Source organism: Eptatretus burgeri, chromosome 14, assembly GCF_056783735.1.
Source record: "Eptatretus burgeri isolate ZD-2024b chromosome 14, Ebu_testis_v1, whole genome shotgun sequence".
Lineage (NCBI taxonomy): Eukaryota > Metazoa > Chordata > Myxini > Myxiniformes > Myxinidae > Eptatretus > Eptatretus burgeri.
The window spans coordinates 10,775,253-10,794,895 of record NC_140974.1 but is presented as its reverse complement, the minus strand read 5'-3'; the positions used below and the strand labels follow the sequence as shown (position 1 = coordinate 10,794,895).

Genomic DNA, 19,643 nt, shown 5'->3' with positions numbered 1-19,643 from the left:
TCTCCACATGAATTTACGGAATTATGTTTGACCTCACTGTGACCTTGACCTTTGACGATTTTGACCAAAATCTAATCAGCACTAGCCATCACCCTCCTGAATCACGTGGTGTAATTTGACATTGGTAGCTTCTTCTGTTCTCGAGTTATCGTGCCTACAAACAAACAAACAAACAAACAAACAAACAAACAAACAAACAAACAAACAAACAGAAACGGAAGTCATCAATATACTTACGAAATCTTTAGATTTTGTAAGTAACAAACAAACAGAAAGGGGTTAAAACAGTAACCTCCGATCTTCGATGGCGGAGGTTAATAACAAAGATAATGGTATAATAATAATAACTATAACGGGCACTCGTAGAGCGCATACCTTCGCCGCAGCCACTAGTTTGAACATAGCATGAGAGTGAAATGAGGAACTAAAATTCCACTAAATCTGCTCGGGAATTTCGCAAATTTAAAGTCCATGATCCGGATTTTGTGAAAGGATTTTGTTATTAGAACTATTACGATTATGACAATTTTAGGCGATTCGTTGTCCCGAGTGCCGAACTCTGTAGCATGTAGGGTTGGATTCAGTCGAATGTGACTGACCACGCAGACACGACCTGGATCAAGTAGATCATGTTTTCAAATCCGAGAGAGGACAAAAACGTCATTTTAATTGGTGTCTAATTAAACAAGAAAGTAAAACTCCTTTTACTAAACCATGAGCGAAGCTATGTGCATATCAAACTATACCAAGTCTCCTTAATGAAAATTTGTTGTATTTTACTTCGTAACTAAGTTAGGTAGGGCCCTTATGGCCCTTGTTGCATCAACAGACACACAGTTTAGAGACAGAGATATATTCTAGTTACCTTTGTATTAAGTTGTCCACAACGCATCTCAATGCAAATATGCATTTCGTGACCCCCATGACCTTTGACCCACAACCGATACCCAGGGTGACAATAGTACTATACCTTGTGTCATTTCAGAAGATGGGGAATTGAACACTGAACAATTTGGAGTTAATTTGATGTAAATCGGAAACATATTAACCGTTTTCATCATGATAAAAACGATGTTGACCTTTTTGTGACCTTGACCTTTGATCCGATCGCTCCCAAACAAATCCAAGACAATTAAAGCCTCTCTGCGTTTTGTTTTTTTTTGCGTTAAGTTGTCCACAACGCTTTCTGATATAAATGTGAATTTGGGTGACCCCCTTGACCTTTGACCCCCAACCGCTGCCTTGGGTGACAAAAGTACTATACCATGTGTCATATTAGAGGATGGGGAATTTAATTTTGACCATTTTGGAGTTAATTTGCTGTAAATCAAAACAAAATTGACAATTTAATCGCGAAAAAACGATTTTGACCTTTTTGTGACCTTGACCTTAACCTTTGATCCGATCGCTCCCAAAATCTAATCGATTTGTCCTCTCGTGATGCCAAACACATCCACAAAATTTCATGACAATCTACGAAGTGGTTTTTGTGTAATGTTGTCCACAACGCTTCCCAATCAAAAACTCCATTTTGGTGACCCCCTTGACCTTTGACTTCCACAGACTAACTAGGGTTGCAAACACTATACCATACGCTATATCAGTGGATCGGGATTTGAATACTGAACATTTTGAACTTAATTTGATGTAAATCGGAACAAAATTGACACTTTAATCGCAAAAAAACGATTTTGACCTTTTTGTGATCTTGACCTTAACCTTTGATCCGATCGCTCCCAAAATCGAATCGATTTGTCCTCTTATGATGTCAAGCAAGTCCACAAAATTTCATGACAATCTGCTAAGTGGTTTTGCGTAATGTTGTCCACGATGCTGCCCAATGAAAAATGCTTTGTGGTGACCCCCTTGACCTTTGACCTCCAACTGCTAACTCGGGTTACAACAACACCATATAATATGTTATATTTCAGGATAGGGCATTGAATACTGATCATTTTGGCATTAATTTGATGTAAATTGGAATAAAATTGACTGTGTTATCGCGAAAATAAAAATGTTTGACCTTTTTGTGACCTTGACCTTTGATCTGATCGCTCCAAAAATCTACTCGATTTGTCTTTTCATGACAACAAACCTTCCCACACAATTTCAAGTTAATCCGCTGTAAAGTTTTTGTATAAAGTGATCCAAAACATTGTTAATACCATTTTTGGTGACCCCCTTGACCTTTGACCCCCAACCGCTACCTAGGGTAATTACGCCACACTTTCATGTGGCATAGCCTAGAATGTAGAATTGAGTAATGAACATTTTGGTGTTGGTTTTATCTCGTTCGGATAAAAATTGACCGCGTTATGACGAAAAAACGATTCTGACTTTTTCGTGACCGTGACCTTGACCTTTAAGCCGATTGCTCCCAAAAGCTTCGCCTGGCGTCCTTGAGTAACTGCACTTCATCTCTGAAAATTTCATGCAAATCGGTCCAGCAGTTTTTGCGCAATGTTGTCCGCACACATATTTACCAATAAATAAATACACAGGGGTCAATACAATACCTTCGTCAAACGAAGTTTGCGAAGGTAATAATATGTATATGTATATGTGGGAAAATTATGCGTGCTCATGGACAGGCCGTGGCTGCTCTTATGGTTGGCAGTGAGTGTTCCGGAAGCAGCGGGGGAAAGAGAGTGGCATTTCTATATGTGGGAGAGTTGCGTGCTCAGCCAGTCGGTTGCCCAGAAAGCTCAGATGGCACAGCACTGGTCCAGTTCACCAGAGGATCTGGGTTTGATTCCTGGTCTGGTCATGTAATTTTCCCACATATACATATTAGGTAAATTTGTTTGCCTGTTAATTAATAATTGTAATGATAATAAAGTAATATTAACACACCACAGTCCAACACGTCTCATGAAGAAGAAGCAGGACAGAGCATGCCACCTTCGGAGGACTTTTTTCTGTTCAAAATGGTATGTCGGCAATAACGAAAATATCATTGTAATAATATTAACGTTATTAACAATAATGATGATAACATAAGCCTGGTGTTGGCTTAATGGTGAGGGTAGTGGGTTTGGGATCTTGGGATCCTGAGTTCAAGTCCCACTCGGCTGTTAAATTAATACCAGGTGGGGTTGACTCTGCCTGTCATCCTTCTGAGTGTTGGCAAAATGAGTGCCAGCATGCTGGTATACTGTGTCGGAGTGGCGACCCGTCCAGGATTGTGTCCAATAGCCAAGGAGACTGCCGAGGCAGCATCAACGCTCTGCACAGAGTATGATCCCAATGGATGGATGGATGGATGATAACATGTGTCTCCCACCTCCCCAGCTGAGTCTGAAGTATCATAGGCTAAACAAGTGTGACAATAATCCCTGAAAATGCATAATTAAGATAAAAAGGACTCTAAATAAAAATGGATCTGAAGTATGTAGAATGGTACACACATGCACATACACATGACCCCTCATATCCCCAATGTTTTTTGCATGTGAAATTCAGTCTTGTGTGTAGAAACAATAATTAATTCTCACCTGAAATTCAATAAGATCAGTGCAAGTTACGTACCAAAGGATCTCACGTTTGACTTTACGGCAGAGCATGAGGCCATTGCAACACAATTCCAAGAATGCTGCCAGAAGGAAGGAAATTGTTTTGTGAAGAAGACTGTGATCATTTCATGCCATAGTCAAAACAAGTCAGCAGATATTTTTCTTCCCCACCACCAATTTTTTTTTTTAGTTTAGCCATCAGATGGAAAGCTTTTGGTAATCATGTTTTTGGACTGTAACGGTTGAGTTCACTTGAAATTTCTTGATCATCAGAAAACCTGCTCAATTCAACTGAACCCAAATGATACTACATTGACTTGTGATAATGCAATTAAATTAGACAAGCAATGTGCAGATGACAGTCCACTATGCCATCTCAGGACATGGCTTTGCTGCATGACAATTATTGTAAACTCACACAGAAAACATGAGCACGACTACTCGAGAGCGTAGATGGATGCGGAAATTCAAAATAATCTCCCAAATATAGTCCTTACAGTCTTGTGATTTTATCTCTTTGGTCCACACAAAGAACATCTGTGTTCGAAGTTAATGAAAGACGAAGACATCAAAGCATGTCCTTAAATGGCTGCTCTACGCAGATAGCATCAAGGCACTTTCACGTCATCGGGAGATGTATCGACGTCGAACAGGGGAACACCTTGCGAAACAGATAAGGTTTCATAAACCTTGTGATTTTTCTCAAATACAAAATGTTTATCAACCTTGAACGACCCTCATGAAAGTGGTTGAATGCAAGAGCATAACTGAGGGCTGTTCGGCCTCTTATAATTTCTCTGAAAAATAAATAAAGCATTTATCCTCATTCATTGTTCTTTCCCCTCCACCCCTTCGTTTTCCTTTCATCAAGCGCTATTCCAGCAACCCGTTCCTTATTAACCCCTTCAAGTACAAATTAAAAGCCACATTCACTTCTCCATTTCTCTTTTGTGGAATCTCCTCTCCAACCAAATCCATCCTGTCATGTAAAGTAAGAAGTCAAGTAGTCTCTCCGGTTAACCTGCTCCATTCAACCTAACCCTAACAGCCCAGGTTGACTCACCCCCGATGCATATTTGACAAGATTATTGCAAGTTTCTTCGATAAACTTTATGTATTCAGTGTTGGAAATGTTTTCTCAATACTAAAGGATAACACATGTACTTGTACCTAACTTCAATGATGACCTACAGTGTATAAAGTGTCGTGTTCACAAACTTGTAGTGTCATAAAGATGATCGAGATCATTCACTGCGACTTGTTAATTCAGCAAAGTCACCAAAAATGTTCACATGAAATAGACCACTGTGTTACTGTTGAACACAATTTAAATAATGTGTCACTGGGCAAAAAAAAAATTCAGAAGATCATGTGAATGAAAAACTTTTTCACAATAAGAGGGACTCGATTCTCTCACATGCTGTGGCGTGTCAACATCCATACCTGCACATTGTGTGTAGAAGAACACAGTTTGAAGAAATATCACAGAACACCTCCAATAACAATACCTACACAGAAGCAGAAGCATACATTGTCTACAGTACTTCATCATGCCCTGAAATAAAATAAAAAAAGAAGAAAAATTTAAATGTCTGACAATGTTTGTTGATTTATCATTACACTAGTAATAATGCCCGCGTTGCTCGGGCTAGCAATAAGGCCCGGTGTTGCCTGGGCTTTCTTGTAAATTTCCTGAATAGCTGTTAGCGGTTAGCGGTTAGGGGTTAGCGGTTAGCTGTTAGGGGTTAGGGGTTAGCGGTTAGGGTTGCAGTTAGGGTTAGAGTTAGCGGTTAGGGTTAGGGTTAGCGGTTCGCTGTTAGGGTTAGGGTAGCTAACCTTAACCTTAACCCTAACACTAACCCAAACCCAAACCCTAACCCTAACCCTAACAGCTTGGAGTAGCGGAGGTAAACAGCTCCCGGGGCAAAGTGGAAATTTGCGTCCCCCGTAGGCCTTAAACTTGAGTGGATTTGAATGGAAAATCCCATAAGGGATATCGATTTATCGATTTTTTCGAATATCGGAAGTGTTATGGAAAAAATTTATAGCCAATGACCTAAGTTGGACCAAAAGCCATAATCGTACCGAATTTGAATGGAATCCGTTGGAGTTTGTGAAAATGTATCAAAACGAATTTTGAGGGGCCTCTTAAGGAAGACAATAATATCATTAGTATATGTGCCAAATCTTGTTTCATTTCATGCAGTAACAAAAATCTGATGGTGGAACAAAGAAAGGGGTGTGCCGAAATATTAATATAGATAGTACAATCTTCATAAATTATCTTTCCTAATCTCTGGAAAATCCTTATATATAAATTTGCTGATGACTCCACCCTCTGTCGTGATATCCCTCATCCTTGAGACAGACAGGCTGCAGCCTCTTCTCTCTCTCTTCAGACCTTAAAAAAAATCACAAGCTGGTCAAACACATGGAATACGTCTTTCAGTCCTGACAAATCTCACTATCTCTCTGTAAAGACAATCTGGCAAACCCTCCTATCTACATTCTTAACAATCCTCTTGAGGAAGATCAGTCATTAAACTCCTGGGTCTCACTGTGAGCCATGTTCTTTATTGGGCAAACCACATTTCAAAATTGGCCTCCAAAGCCGACTGGGAATCCTCCATCGTACAAAGTCCATCCTTGGCACACCTGAACTCCTATCCACCTGCTAGACCTTCATCCGAAACTTGATGGATTACTGCTCTCCCCTCTGTGCTGGCTCCCCAGTCTCATACCATCTCAGGTTGATGCCATGGAAACTAAGGCCTTCAAGATTACTGAAATCTCCCATGATGAAACAGAGCCTATTGGTCTATTACTATGCTATTGCAAACAGCTCGATCACCACGCTCGGATGGACGTTAAACGAGCGTCCCGTATGACAGCATTTGGTGGTGGACATTAAAGATCCCGCGGTGTCCTTCATAAAGAGTCGGTGAGCTATCGCTGGCACAATGGCCAAATTCTAAATTCCTCCCCTAACTCAATGAACGTCAGACCTGGCCAGCCGGTTCGTGAAGATTTGGACCAAGTTTCCTTCGGCCGACCCCGAATTTGTCCATATGCCTGGTGTTGGCTTCATGGTTAGGGTGATGGGCTTGGGATCATAGGATCCTGAGTTCAAATCCCACTCGGCTGTTGAATTAATAATAGGTGGGGTTGACTCTGCCTGTCATCCTTACAAGGTTGGCAAAAATGAGTGCCAACATGCTGGTATCCTGTTGTTGTGGTTGAGGAAATTCGCAAACCACCATTCAGGTCCCGTAGGTGAGATATCTCTGTAAGTACATGTGTAGTTAGCCCAAAACCCGTTGTTTAGAGGGAATAAATGTGATTCATTCGGGCTGCGACCCTTTAAGATAGCCATTTTTCTGTTCTATCTTTATTTTGAACCAACCACGTCTCAACCGCCATCACACAACAACCACCAACCGCAACGCCGCTTCACAACAACAACGCCAACCGCCACGACCTTTACCTTCACAGCACACCATCCCGCAACCATCGCATCACCGCCATTCCAAGCGTCACCGTGGCCAGGGACCGCCACTTTAGACCCTCCACCACCTTCGCCTCTCCTTCTGTGGCCATTCCCGCACCGCTTGTGGGCATCGAGCGTCAGGCTGTCCTGGACTCGTACAGGGCGCGCGCCGAGCAGCGGGTGCAAAAAGCGGCCTTTCCGAGGAGAAGTCGGATGAGGAATGATACACGCCCACTTCTTGATGAGGAATGATACACGCCTATCAGCAAGCGCGGGGCGATTTGGCCCCGCCTCCAGGCGCGTCGGAGTAGAATCGATATATGCAAATTCGAGGATCAGGGGAGGTTCACCCCAACTTTTCCTCCGTCCAATGGGCGAGCATGGCTCCGCCCCCGAGCTCATCCTGATCCGGAAATTTGCATATGGGATCTCCTGCCGTACTATAAAGCGCCGAGCGCGGGCCGAATTCAGTCGGTTTTTGGGCTCGGGCGAGTTGGAGAAGTGTGGCAGCGGCAGAGTTTTGGGCTCGGGTGAGTTGGAGAGGTGTGGCGGCGGCGAAGTGTGGCAGCGGCAGAGAGTTTTGGGCTCGGGCGAGTTGGAGAGGTGTGGCGGCGGCGAAGTGTGGCAGCGGCAGAGAGTTTTGGGCTCGGGCGAGTTGGAGAGGTGTGGCGGCGGCAGAGTTTTGGGCTCGGGCGAGTGGGAGAAGTGTGGCAGCGGCAGAGAGTTTTGGGCTCAGGCGAGTTGGAGAGGTGTGGCGGCGGCGGAGTGTGGCAGCAGCAGTCAAGACAGGTCTGGAGGAGAGTCGGAGTCTGTCGGGGAGCTGCAGAGAGGGGAAGCTGGGAGCGCGGTCGAGGTCGCAGTGGAGTCGCTCGTCGCGGGACCCAAGCAAGCCAGCTATCCTCTTTCCCCAGAGCATCAACAATTCCCCCCTTCCCCCCCCCCCCCCCCCCGCGCTGAGATAGTGCGGAAAGGGGGCCCCGTTCCCACCCCATTCCAAGCAGTGCTAACGAAACCCGCAGAGGAGCGCGGAGTCGGGGCACCGCCGCGGAATTTGCGGATCATCACAAGACGGGTGGGCTCCACCCGGTCTCGTGCCCACAGCCCCGTCTGCCCCCTTGTCGTTGAGGGTGGCCCTTTTCTTTTGCTTTTGAGTATATGTGTTCTCGGCGCCGTCTGTAAAGTAAAACTGTGTAAGTGTTGCCGTGTGCTCGCGTAGTTGGTAGTAGATCTGCATTGTTGTGTTTCTTTTGCAATTGCTTTTGGTGCATAATTGTTGTAATTGTATATGTGTGCTATCCGTGTGCCGCGCAATAAATGTGCCTTATGTTGAACTGTTTTTCCCGTTTCGCTTTGTGTTTTCTTTAATTGAATCTCCATCTAACTTCACGTAAAGGGTTGGTAGTGGGCTAAATACGCCCGATAATTAATCGGACCGTCGAGGTTGACGATAACACCACTCGGTTATCCCGATAGTACGGAGCGGGTCGCTTAAAGCGGCCTGTGTTCGGAGTCGACCTGCGGCGAGGTGTGATCGCCCGGTCTACCCTCCGTGTGGGTACTTAGGTAGGTCGAATTTGGCGAACAACCCTATCCCACGCGGGGGGCCGATTGGCACGATCGTGGTGAGGCCAAAAGGCCCGCCCGTGACTAGTTCCCGGTGTTAGTCCGAGAGGGTCACGACAGAATTGTCCATCCGGTGGGCGACGTGCCGCGATTCGAGTTACGTGGCCGCTCGCACGCCGGCGGGCGCGAATTCGCAACACTGTGTTGGAGTGGCGACCCGTCCAGGATTGTGCCCAATAGCCAAGGAGACTGCTTAGGCAGCACCAATGCTCTGCACAGAGTATGCCCCCAATGGATGGAAGGATCCCACAACAAAGGTGGGGGTAATGATGGCCATTAAAGCAGAACAAGAAGAAGAAGAAGAAGCAGGCGTAAAGAAGAAGAAGAAGAACTGTAGAATGTTCTTAGAGCTTCCGAACCACAATATGCTGTATAAAGGAAATTTGCCTCGGCAGTAAGGCAGAAAAACCAAAGATTTACCAATGGAATTGATTGATTTACTACATAAAACATACAGTAATATAGAATGGTTTGAATAGCTAACAGAGATTGCACAAAGTCATCAATCAAGGGAAGCATGAAGCTCCCCTCCCTTTATATGGAACGGGTTCTCTGTATGCAACTTTAACACAGGGACTGAAAATCCGTTTCTTGGCTTCTACTGGATGAAACCGGCTGCAAAGTTCAAAAGTATATCCTTTGTACAACAAGGTAATATGTTCCAAATTTCAGCAATGTCCATTCCAGCATAATTTCAGCAACGTCCGTTCCAGCATTCTTGAGTTTTTAATGAAAACCCTCAAAATTAACGTTGGTGTCTGTCAGTCTGTCCGTCTGAAATGTGTTGGCGCTCAAATCTCAAAGGCTATGCATTAAAACTAGCTGAAACTTGAAATATACATCAGCCAAAACATGCAATTAACGACTTTCAAAACAAAATTCCACCGAAGTGCCATAGTTTTTGCTTTTTTTTGCTCAGAGGGCCTAAAAAAACAAAAATGTTGAGTTTCCTGTAACCCGACCTACCCCAATAATTCTTTCCGACCCCAATTATTTTTTATTTTTTTGTGAGGGTCAACTTCCAGGAGTCGACTTCCATTTTATGGCTGCTGTGCATGGCATTACTCCATGCCATTGTTGCATGCTGTGGTCTCAACAGAAAAAAAAATCAGCAAGCTGTTTATTTCAGTTAAGGGGTCAGAAAGTTTTATTGACATTTTGAAAACGTTTTAAAAACAAATCCGGATCTGGATCCGAGAATTTCTTAATGTGATTCTTCACCATTGAGTGAGAAGGGGCTGGCTAAAATGACATCTCAAAAAGTTGTGGATGGATTTTGACGAAACTTGGTCGGCCGGTTGGGTATATAACAAGGAAGAATCGATTAGACTTCAGTGAAGATCCAAATCGGGATCTGGATCTGAGAACTTTTCAAGTGGTTTTTCACTATTAAGTGATGGGGCTAAAATGACATATAGCATGATATCTCAAAAAGTTGTGGACAGATTCGTACAAAACCTGGTGGGCAGGATGTGTATACAACAAGGAAGAATTGATTCGATTTTGGTGAAGATCCAAATCAGGATTTGAGAATTTTAAGGTGATTCTTCACCATTGAGTGATAGACAAAAATTGCTGGATGAGTTGGTTACCACCATCCATCCATCCATCGGGACCATACTCTGTACAGAGCGTCGGTGCTGCCAAAGCAGTCTCTTGGGCTATTGAGCACAATCCTGGACGGGTCACCACTTAGACACAGGACACTTGAATGGCTCAATTATCCCATCAAGCTGGTACTTATTTTGCCGACCTCGGATGGATGACAGGCTGAGTCGACCGCACCTGGTATTAATTCAACGGGGGCAGCATTTGAACTCAGGGCTCGAAGATCTCAAGCACGCCACCCGAACCATTAGGTCAACACCAGGCATACAAGTTGGTTAGGTGACAAGAATAAGCCGAATAGATATACGAGTTCAGGTCCGAATCCAGATCTAGGCTTTCAGTGGGATACAAAATGTAAAATAATCAGCCTGGCGGAGGTGTACGCTCTACCGAGTGCCCTTCTAGTTCCTCAATAATTGGATTGTTTGAAAACAAACTATGACTGCAAGTGGCACAATAATAATCATCTTACATTGATTGATTGATACAGGTCAGAATTCAGTGTCAAGTTGCCATCACAATTTGTGCAGACCTCAGAGAGTCACAATGTTCATGGAAAACCAAAGCATCCCCTTCACCACAGGGTGGTTTTCAAAATAAACTAACAAAGAAGGCACACAATGGTTAACTATTGCTCAGATTGCAGATGCACAAACCCATCAGATCAAGATCGTAACACATTCACACTTCATTCCAGCAAATGGAAAGGAAGCCTGATCTTCAATTTTGAAAAAAAAAAATATTGGGTCCAAGAGCCGGGTTGATCGAAACAGGTGTGAAAGTGTATAGAAATCGAATCTTCATTAATAAAGCTGTGAATTCAACATGTACGTGCAATATTTGACAATAAGAGCCCGTTGGCCTGTATTGCAATAGTTCTTTTCCAAGGAGTGCCTCAGGAGTATGCATTCTCCTTCTTTCAATGCCTGTGATTTAAAAGGAGGTGATGTTAAAGCTGAACAAGCATAAAACGCCGAAAAAATAATAATAATAATAAAAAAGGGAATACAGTATATATATATATATATATATATATATATATATACATACATATGTAGGCTACTCACAGTAACCAAAGCTTTTGTTGCTTGACCCTCCACCAATGAGCCCACACACACCCATATAGGATGTAAGGGCCAAAATGACCTGATGGCAATTTTGAATAACAAGGGACTCTTGCGAACACAAGCAAGTGTCTCCCCAATAATCCAATAAACCTTTTCTGTGACCTTCGCCTCATCTTTTACATCACACCTGACCCTGACCCTTGTAAGTCACATGTTTTTTTTATTTTAAAAGAAAGAAGACAAGTTGGAATGCCAGTGAATGAGTGCAGACACGATGTGATTTTTACCCACTAATCTTAATGCCTGACTAAAACAATTACTTCCATAGACAATGCCAAGTAAAAGTTAATGGCTGATAAGCCGAGTTGCTCCAGAGACTACTGTCTTGAGCAGACCATATCTTCAAGGTGGTCTCCAAATCCTGTTGACACCTTGGCATTTTCTGGAGACCAAAGTTTATTCTAAGCTATCCACTTCTCATTATGGTGAACAAGGCCTTCATCTGAAATGCTATGGAATATATGGCTCCCCCACTCAAGGCTGGAACAGCTACTTCATATCTTTCTCTCCTGGAAGTGATTGGATCCAAGGCTCTTGAGTTATTGTCATCCCAACTTTGGGAGGCTGAGCGCCAGAGTCTGCTTTTCAACCATCGTAGACAGGTAGGTGGACGTACAGTTCTTCATAGTCTCTCTTATTGGACTTGAGTCGCAAAATTTTACGACTTGACTTGGACTTGATGAAATTGACTTGAGACTCGGACTTGGGACTTGGTGTCTGGGGACTTACAAATTGCTTGCAACTTACTTGTGACTTGAGTTTATAATGACTTGTTCACAATGTTCAGAAAATAATCGTTGAAGAATCATTCATTAAAATAGGGTTTCAACTACAGTGCTTTGAGAAAGTATTAACACCCCTCGACTTTTGTCACATTTTGTTGTGTTTCAGCCTGAATTAAAAATGGATTAAAATTAATTTTTTTTGTCATGGATCTTTTTTATTGTTTTTAATATACAATGTCAAGGCTCGTATAAGAGCTAACACACAAAACGTATAACAAGGGGAGCAGGAGATAGGAGGCATGGGAGAGGGAAGCAGAAAACAGTGGGGAATAGACACACGAGATTGTGGAAGGGAGCGGGATGAGGCGGGGTACACTGGGTAAACAAGATGGACACTACAAGGACTTTCAGGAAGGAAAGCAGGGAATTTGAAGGAAGTGGGTTTGGGGTGGATTAATGGGGATGGAAAAGATCTTGGTTTTTGTCGATCACTACAAGGACTTGGTTTGGGATGGAGGAAGATAAGAGATGGTGGTGAACAGCTGTTTTGAAGACCTGGAGGGAAGAGTGGTATTGAAGAGTGTGTGGGAGTTTGTTCCAAAGGCAGGGAAAAAGGGGAATGAAAAAATGAAAGTGAGCAATGATTCTTGATTTTGGTCGAATAACCAGAAGGGGTTTCTGGCAGACCTTGAGTGCCCAGTGGAAATATGGGTGGGATAGATATCAGACAGAGCAGAGGGAGGGGAGGGGGGGATGAGGCCGGAGAGGAGATGGTAGAAGACAGAAAGACCACCGACCTACCCGCGGTGAGAGAGTGACAGACCCAAACACTCAGCCTCATCGCGGGAGATATTAATGATCTTAAATGCCTTGGTTTCCACAGCATGAAGCTAAGAAAGGCGAGAGGCAGGAGCACCAGCCCAGAGGGGAGAGCAGTATTCCATCAGGCTGCAGATGAAAGCTTTGTACATGGTCAGGAGGTCAGGTGGTGTGCCAAGGAAGGACTTTGAATGACAGGAGGATGTCCAATCGACGACTAGCTTTGGAGGTCTGCTTGAAGATGTGGCTTTCCTAAGAAAGATCATGGCAGATAGAGAGGCCCAAAAGTTTGAATGAAAGGACTTCTTCAAGAGGATTGTTTAGAAAGTAGATGGGAGGCAGTCCAGCCTGGACAGGAAGAGGGGATGAGACAATTCCATTAAGGGCCACACGTTGACTGGGATAGGACAGGAAGTCTGCGAGCCATGAATGGAGATTGCCTTGGATACCATAGGAAGATAGTTTGGTGAGCTGGGTGGGGTGACAGACAGTATCAAAAGCACGTGACATGTCTAGGGAGATGGCTCTGATCTCACGTCTGGCATTAAGGAGCTCCATCCATTGTTGGGAAAGCAGGAACAGCAAGTCTAGGGTAGAGCAACCTGGTCTGAATCCAAATTGATGATTGGAAATCAAGCCATTGGAGAAAAGGAAGAATTTAATGTCAAAAGTGATTATGGATTCCATAACCTTGTTGATGATTGGGAGAAGGCTGATTGGTCTGTAGTTGCAGGGATCTGTTTTTGCACCTTTTTTATGCAGAGAAAAATAAAATAATTTCTCCACAAAATACCCCATAATGACAACATGAAAACATGTTTTTAGAATATTTTACAAATAAATTAAAAATGAAAACCTGAAATGTCTTGTGCCAATAAGTATCCAACCTCTTTGCGATGACACTCCAAGTTGATCTCAGGTGCATCCAATTTCCTTTGATCATCCTTGGGATGTCTCTACAACTTGATTGAAGTCCACCTATGGCCAATTCAATTAATTGGACGCGATTTAGAAATAAACGAAACTTTCTTTATGAGGTCCCACAGTTGACAGTGCATGTCAGAGCAGAAACTCCACCATCAAGTCCAAGGAACTGTCCGTAGAAGTCCGAGACGGAATTGTGAGGAGGCATAGATCTGGGGAAGGGTATAAAACAATTTTAGTGTTGAAAGTTCCCAAGAGCACAATGAGCTCCATCATTAGGGAATGGAAAGAATATGGAACTACACAGACTCTTCCTAGAGCTGGCCGTCTGACCAAACTGAGCAACTGGGAAGAAGCACCTGGATCAGGGATGTGACCAAGAACCCAATGACCACTCTGACAGAACTACAGAGTTCCTTGGCTGAGATGGGAGAACCTGCCGGAAGGATAACAATCTCTGCAGCACTTCACAAATATTGGCTTTATGGGAGAGTAGACAGACAAAAGCCACTCCTGAGAAAAAAAAGACACATAACAGCATGCCTGGAGTTTACAAAAAGGCACATGAAAGATTCTGATGGCATAAGGCAAAAGATTTTGTGGTCTGATGAGATGAAAATTGAACTCTTTGGCCTGACTGCAAAGCGCTACGTCTGGTTGTGAAGCATGGTTGTGGCAGCGTCATGTTATGGAGATTCTTTTCAGTGGCAGGGACTGGGAGACTTGTAAGGACAGAGGGAACAATGAATGGAACCAAATATAGGCAAATCCTTGAGGAAAACCTGCTTCAGAGTGCAAAAGACATCAGACTGCGGCAAAGATTTATGTTCCAACAGGACAACAACCCCAAGCATAGGCCAAAGCAACACTGGAATGGCTTCAGAACAAGAATGTGAAAGTCATTGAAAATTGCTGTTTACCGACGCTCCCCATCCAAATTGACAGAGTTTGAGCAAATCTGCAATGATGACATACACAGACATATCTGATACAGACATACACAAGAACACTCTAAGCTGTAATCACTGCGAAAGTCGTTTCTACAAGGTATTGAATCAGGAGGTTGAATACTTACTGACGCAAGACATTTCAGCTTTTCAATTTAATTAATTTGTAAAATTTTCTAAAAACATGTTTTCACTTTGTCATTATGGGGTATTTTGTGTTGATTGCTAAGAAAAAACATTTAAATTTAATCAATTTTAAATTCAGCCTATAACACAACAAAATGTGACAAAAGTCGAGGGGTGTGAATGCTTTCTGAAGGCACTGTACCTGGTAAATGATTTTCAGCCGTCGGCATGTGCAGTTCGGCAAATGACGACGTACATGGTATTGTAAACATGTACAGCACGCTGTTACATACGGCCACCGGCTTGCATACTTTTCTCCACTAGGATTAAAGGGAGTGTCCACCCTCCAGACAGCACAGAGCACAGTGCACTGTCCAAGTGGCAAGCACCAGTCTTACCATTTTTGACCTGGATTATTTCAACTTCATCAATAATTGTAAGTTATATCACGACTTATCTTTTTAAAAGGAAAACTTTAAAAAGTAGGGTATCTTAAAAAAAAAAACAATTGAAGCATCAGTTATACATTTAATTTTAAAGTACATAATAAATAAACAAGTAAATCATTAAAATCACCTTACACGTTATATTCCTTTCTGACAATACATGCAAGCTCATTTGGCCGATCACAAAGCTGGCTTATAGGCTTCACTTGTGTAATTTTAATTTCTTCATAATGGCAGCAAACCTTCCCAAAGTGATTGCATTCAGATTTAACATAAATTTATTTTTGCTGGGAACAAAGCAAAAAATTTCCAGTCAGAAGTTGACGAATAAAAACTTGAGTTAAACAGCTTTTGAGAACATACATTGCAATAAATGAAGCCCTGTGTCGTAATTCCTTGAAAGCTTGTACTCTACCAGGTTTATAAGTAAATGTGGGACTTGACAAAAGTTAAAGTTATACCACGGTGACTTTAGACTTGATTTCAGACTTGACCCGAGGAAATTGAGAGTTGCCCTTCAAAGACTTGACACTTACCCTCAAAGACTTGAGACTTGGCTCAAGTAAACTTGATGATGTCTCTGCTCTCCACTCATCCACAGCTCTATCAGGTCCCACACATTCTCCCAGAAACTCACACACATTTCCATTCCTCACAGCCTTCAGACTGATGTTAAACCTCACATTTTCTAATCTGTGGAAACGACTCACAGACTGCATTTATTGTGAGTCCATCTCTCCCCCCCCCCCCCACCACACTCACGCAGTAGAGACAGGGTTTTGCAATCGTGTGTGTGTGTGTGTGTGTGTGTGTGTGTGTGTGTGTGTGTGTGTGTGTGTGTGTGTGTGTGCGCGTGCGCGCGCGCGCACGCACGCACAGGGCCGGATTTATGTGTTGCGGGGCCCTGGGCCCTAGAAGTACGTGAGGCCCTCTCAGGGCCGCAGCCATTTTTACTTCATATATGCTTATAAAAGTAATCATATATAAATGCACCAACCTAGGCTGGGCAAAAGAAAAAACCACGGTTTATGTGTAAAAACATGTATTTCAGAAACTACTAGTAACAAAAGTTTATATACAAGAAACACCACTATGGATGAAAACAACGGAACAGAGAAAACAATCGCAAAACCAAAACGTGATGGTATCATCTCAATGTAGAACGTTTTGTTGTTGTTTTTGAAGATATGATTGTATTATTGCACACTTTGGGGTAATTGCTACAATATATTTGCGAGATGTTAAAAAACCTACAGAATCTTTTAGCTTCTTCCTGGCTTTGATTCTGTGGGAGACCTTAAGATTGCGCTCTTATGATCAGTGGAAAGGAAAAAAAAGTAAGTTCAAAGATGTAAAATAAATGATAAACATAACCAAACAGATGCCAAATTAACAGGGATATTGAGTATTTGTTTCGTGATTCACTGACCATTTACACAAACGAACTAGATTTTTTTCACAAACAAACAAAAGGGGGAAAATAGCAGAATTTCTTGTAATCTTTGCGTTTGCGCGGGGCCCCTGGGAGGCGCGGGGCCCCGGGCCGTGGCCCTGTGGGCCCTGCCCTAAATCCGGCCGTGTGTGTGTGTGTGTGTGTGTGTGTGTGTGTGTGTGTGTGTGTGTGTGTGTGTGTGTGTGTGTGTGTGTGTGTGTGTGTGTATCTCAATATGTGGGTTTCAGAAGTAGTCCATTTGCCAGAGAAGTTACCTTGTTGTCCTCAAAAGTGTATGGTTTTATGGTGGTTTCTTGTTCACAGGCATGCATAGACAAAATTAAGCTTGGTTGCCCGGATGGCAACCATGGGGAAATCTGTTATTTTTGCGCAAATACAAGATGGCCGTCATCGACCGGGCTGAAAATATAACTTTTTAGGTAATGAACTTAAAATTACACGAGACATCTTTTCCATATAATTTTGGCACGAGGAATCGATATTTAACCTTATTTTTGTGATTAGAAGTAAATTTGAGGTCAATGTTCGAGTTCCTGGCAATTGTTTGCCGTGTGAGATACATTTTGAATGACAACAAGGTCACTATTCTGACAACTGGACGCTCACATACGACATTAATGCGAGTTACTAATTCATTGTTTTGTTTTTACAGAAATGGCTGATTCAAGGTGCAAATATTCCCATGTGTCATGGTGGAGGGGAATTGAAGAAATTCGCTGATCAAGGGATCAAAAATTGATCTCCTGTGCCAAAGCCCGTGGAGATGAAGAGCAACGTGCAAAACTACAGGACATTGTTGATGGTGGTGGTGATGCTGTTCGCATAGAATGTCACAAAGGATGCTACTGTACTTACACATCAAAACAAAAAATTGAGAGACTTCGTAAATCACAGAAAAGAAAAGCTGAAGATGATTGTGTTACAGTGACAACAAGATCTCGCACACAGGCACCAGGCAGTGGTGCGTTTGTTTACAAACGTTACTGCATTTTTTGTGGCAAAGAATGTATACCTGTTGATGACAAACATCCAGAAAGATGGGATCGTGTTCGTCAGTGCATGACTAAAGAACGTTTTGACAAGGAAGGTAATCCCATCCCAACTATGAAAGATGCCATCATTAATGCTGCTGAGCAACGTAATGATGAAGGAGCCAGAACGGTCAAGTTACATATTGGATATTTCGTTGATCTCCCTGCGGCTGAGTGCAAATACCATGTACGCTGTTATAACAGTTTCATGACAGTCCCTAAATATGCTGATTTGCCAACTGGTGTTGCAGAAGAAAGTGCCCTAAAGAACGTCATAGAGCGCATGAATTGTGACAGGTCAAAGATGTGGAATAGCGTTGAACTGCATTCCCTGTACTGTGATCTTGGTGGCAAACTCACTCGACGTGATATGTTTAGCAAACTAACAGACTGCATGAGTAAGGACGTTACGTTAATTCGGGTAGATGGATGTGCTACCATTGTTGGTTTCCGTGAGTCCATTGCTAACCATCTGAAAATGGTTAAAGTGGATGATGCAGATGAGAGGAGTATTGATTCTGTGATAAGGCAGATCAAGAAGGAGGGGCACGCTCAGTCAAGTACAACAGTGCCAATTATGACCTCTCAGAATTTACACAAGCCAACACAATCAAGGCAACAAGCCCAACTTTACTGAGGTTGATTTCAGACTTCGTGTCTGGTGGTGAAATGACCAAGAAATCTCTAAGCCTGAGCCAGTCAATTCAAAGTCATGTTACAGGTACCAGAAATCAGACAACATTAGGACTGGCTGTCAAACTACTGCACCGCCATGGCAGTTCTTATCTTCTAAAGCTCCTTCATGAACATGGGTTCACAACGTCTTATGATGAGGTCCTGAGATTCAGGAAATCCACTGCTCATTTTCTCGGTGACAATGCTCAGCTTCTCCACCAATTCATGGGCTTGAGTAGAACTGTTGGCATGATTTTTGCCTGGTTTGATAATCTTGATCTGCAAGTGTTCAAGCCTAATGGTCGGCGCACTACTCATGTCCTCTCACATGAATTTCAGCAACCCCATCCTGCAGGCATTATTGAGTATGGGCATGCTCACCCAGGGAAGAGCGACCTTATTATCCCACGACTGTCGAAGAAAGCTGCCCAGTCTAGGACAAGCAGCAGCTCATCAGGGAGCCTTCCTCTGTAGCACTACACTGGGCATCCAAAGTGAACCCCTCGGCTGTGGATGCAACCTCTGGATTCTCCTACCAAGAAGTGTGTGCCCGGCAAGCTAGTTTAGCTGCTGCACAGGAAAAGGACATGAAGTGGCTAAACACAGTCAGCACACAGGTGAACACCATGGAATGGGGTGGGTTCAACAACCAAGAAGCATTCACCAGTCATGCATAAAAAAAGCCAGCAAGTACCTACATGTTCGGACCCCTTATTGATGCCAAAGCTTCTCATCCAGACACTGTAGTGACTTGACTGGAGTATCTTCAGAAGTCATTGACTGATATGGGAATGACTTATGTCCACATCTCTGTGGATCTCCAGCTCTACATGGTGGCTTGCCAAATCAAGTGGCATGACGTTGATCGCTTTAAAAATGTGATTCTGAGGCCTGGGGTAATACACACTGTGCAGTCCTTCTGTGGTTGCATTGGCAAACTCATGCGTGGGTCTGGTGTTGAGACTCTCATCAGTTCAGCATTCGGGGGCCTGGCAGGAATCATGAGTGGCAAGTCCTGGGTTCGATCAATGAGAGCCTTCCGGATGGTTTCGACTGCCCTTCTCATTTCCTTTCTCACCACCGGCCCCAAGACATTCCAGGAGTTGTGCAGCTACCTTGAGACATGCAGACAGCACCCAA

At 43.2% G+C, this 19,643-nt stretch overlaps 1 protein-coding gene across 2 annotated transcripts in view; it reads right to left on the bottom strand.

Moving 5' to 3' along the window:
• Positions 1-19,643, bottom strand: part of LOC147012645 (uncharacterized) — a 145,522-nt gene that overhangs the window by 113,224 nt on the left and 12,655 nt on the right. Inside the window, exons 1-2 of one of the 2 annotated variants that reach the window (XR_015051024.1) lie at positions 4,956-5,022; positions 3,529-3,592 (exon numbers count right to left, since the gene is read on the bottom strand). The exons of the other annotated variant lie outside the window; for it this stretch is intronic. The gene's annotated coding sequence lies outside the window, so the exon portion shown is untranslated. Of the gene's footprint in view, positions 1-3,528; positions 3,593-4,955; positions 5,023-19,643 lie in introns of those variants that run through there. 2 annotated transcript variants of the gene reach the window in all.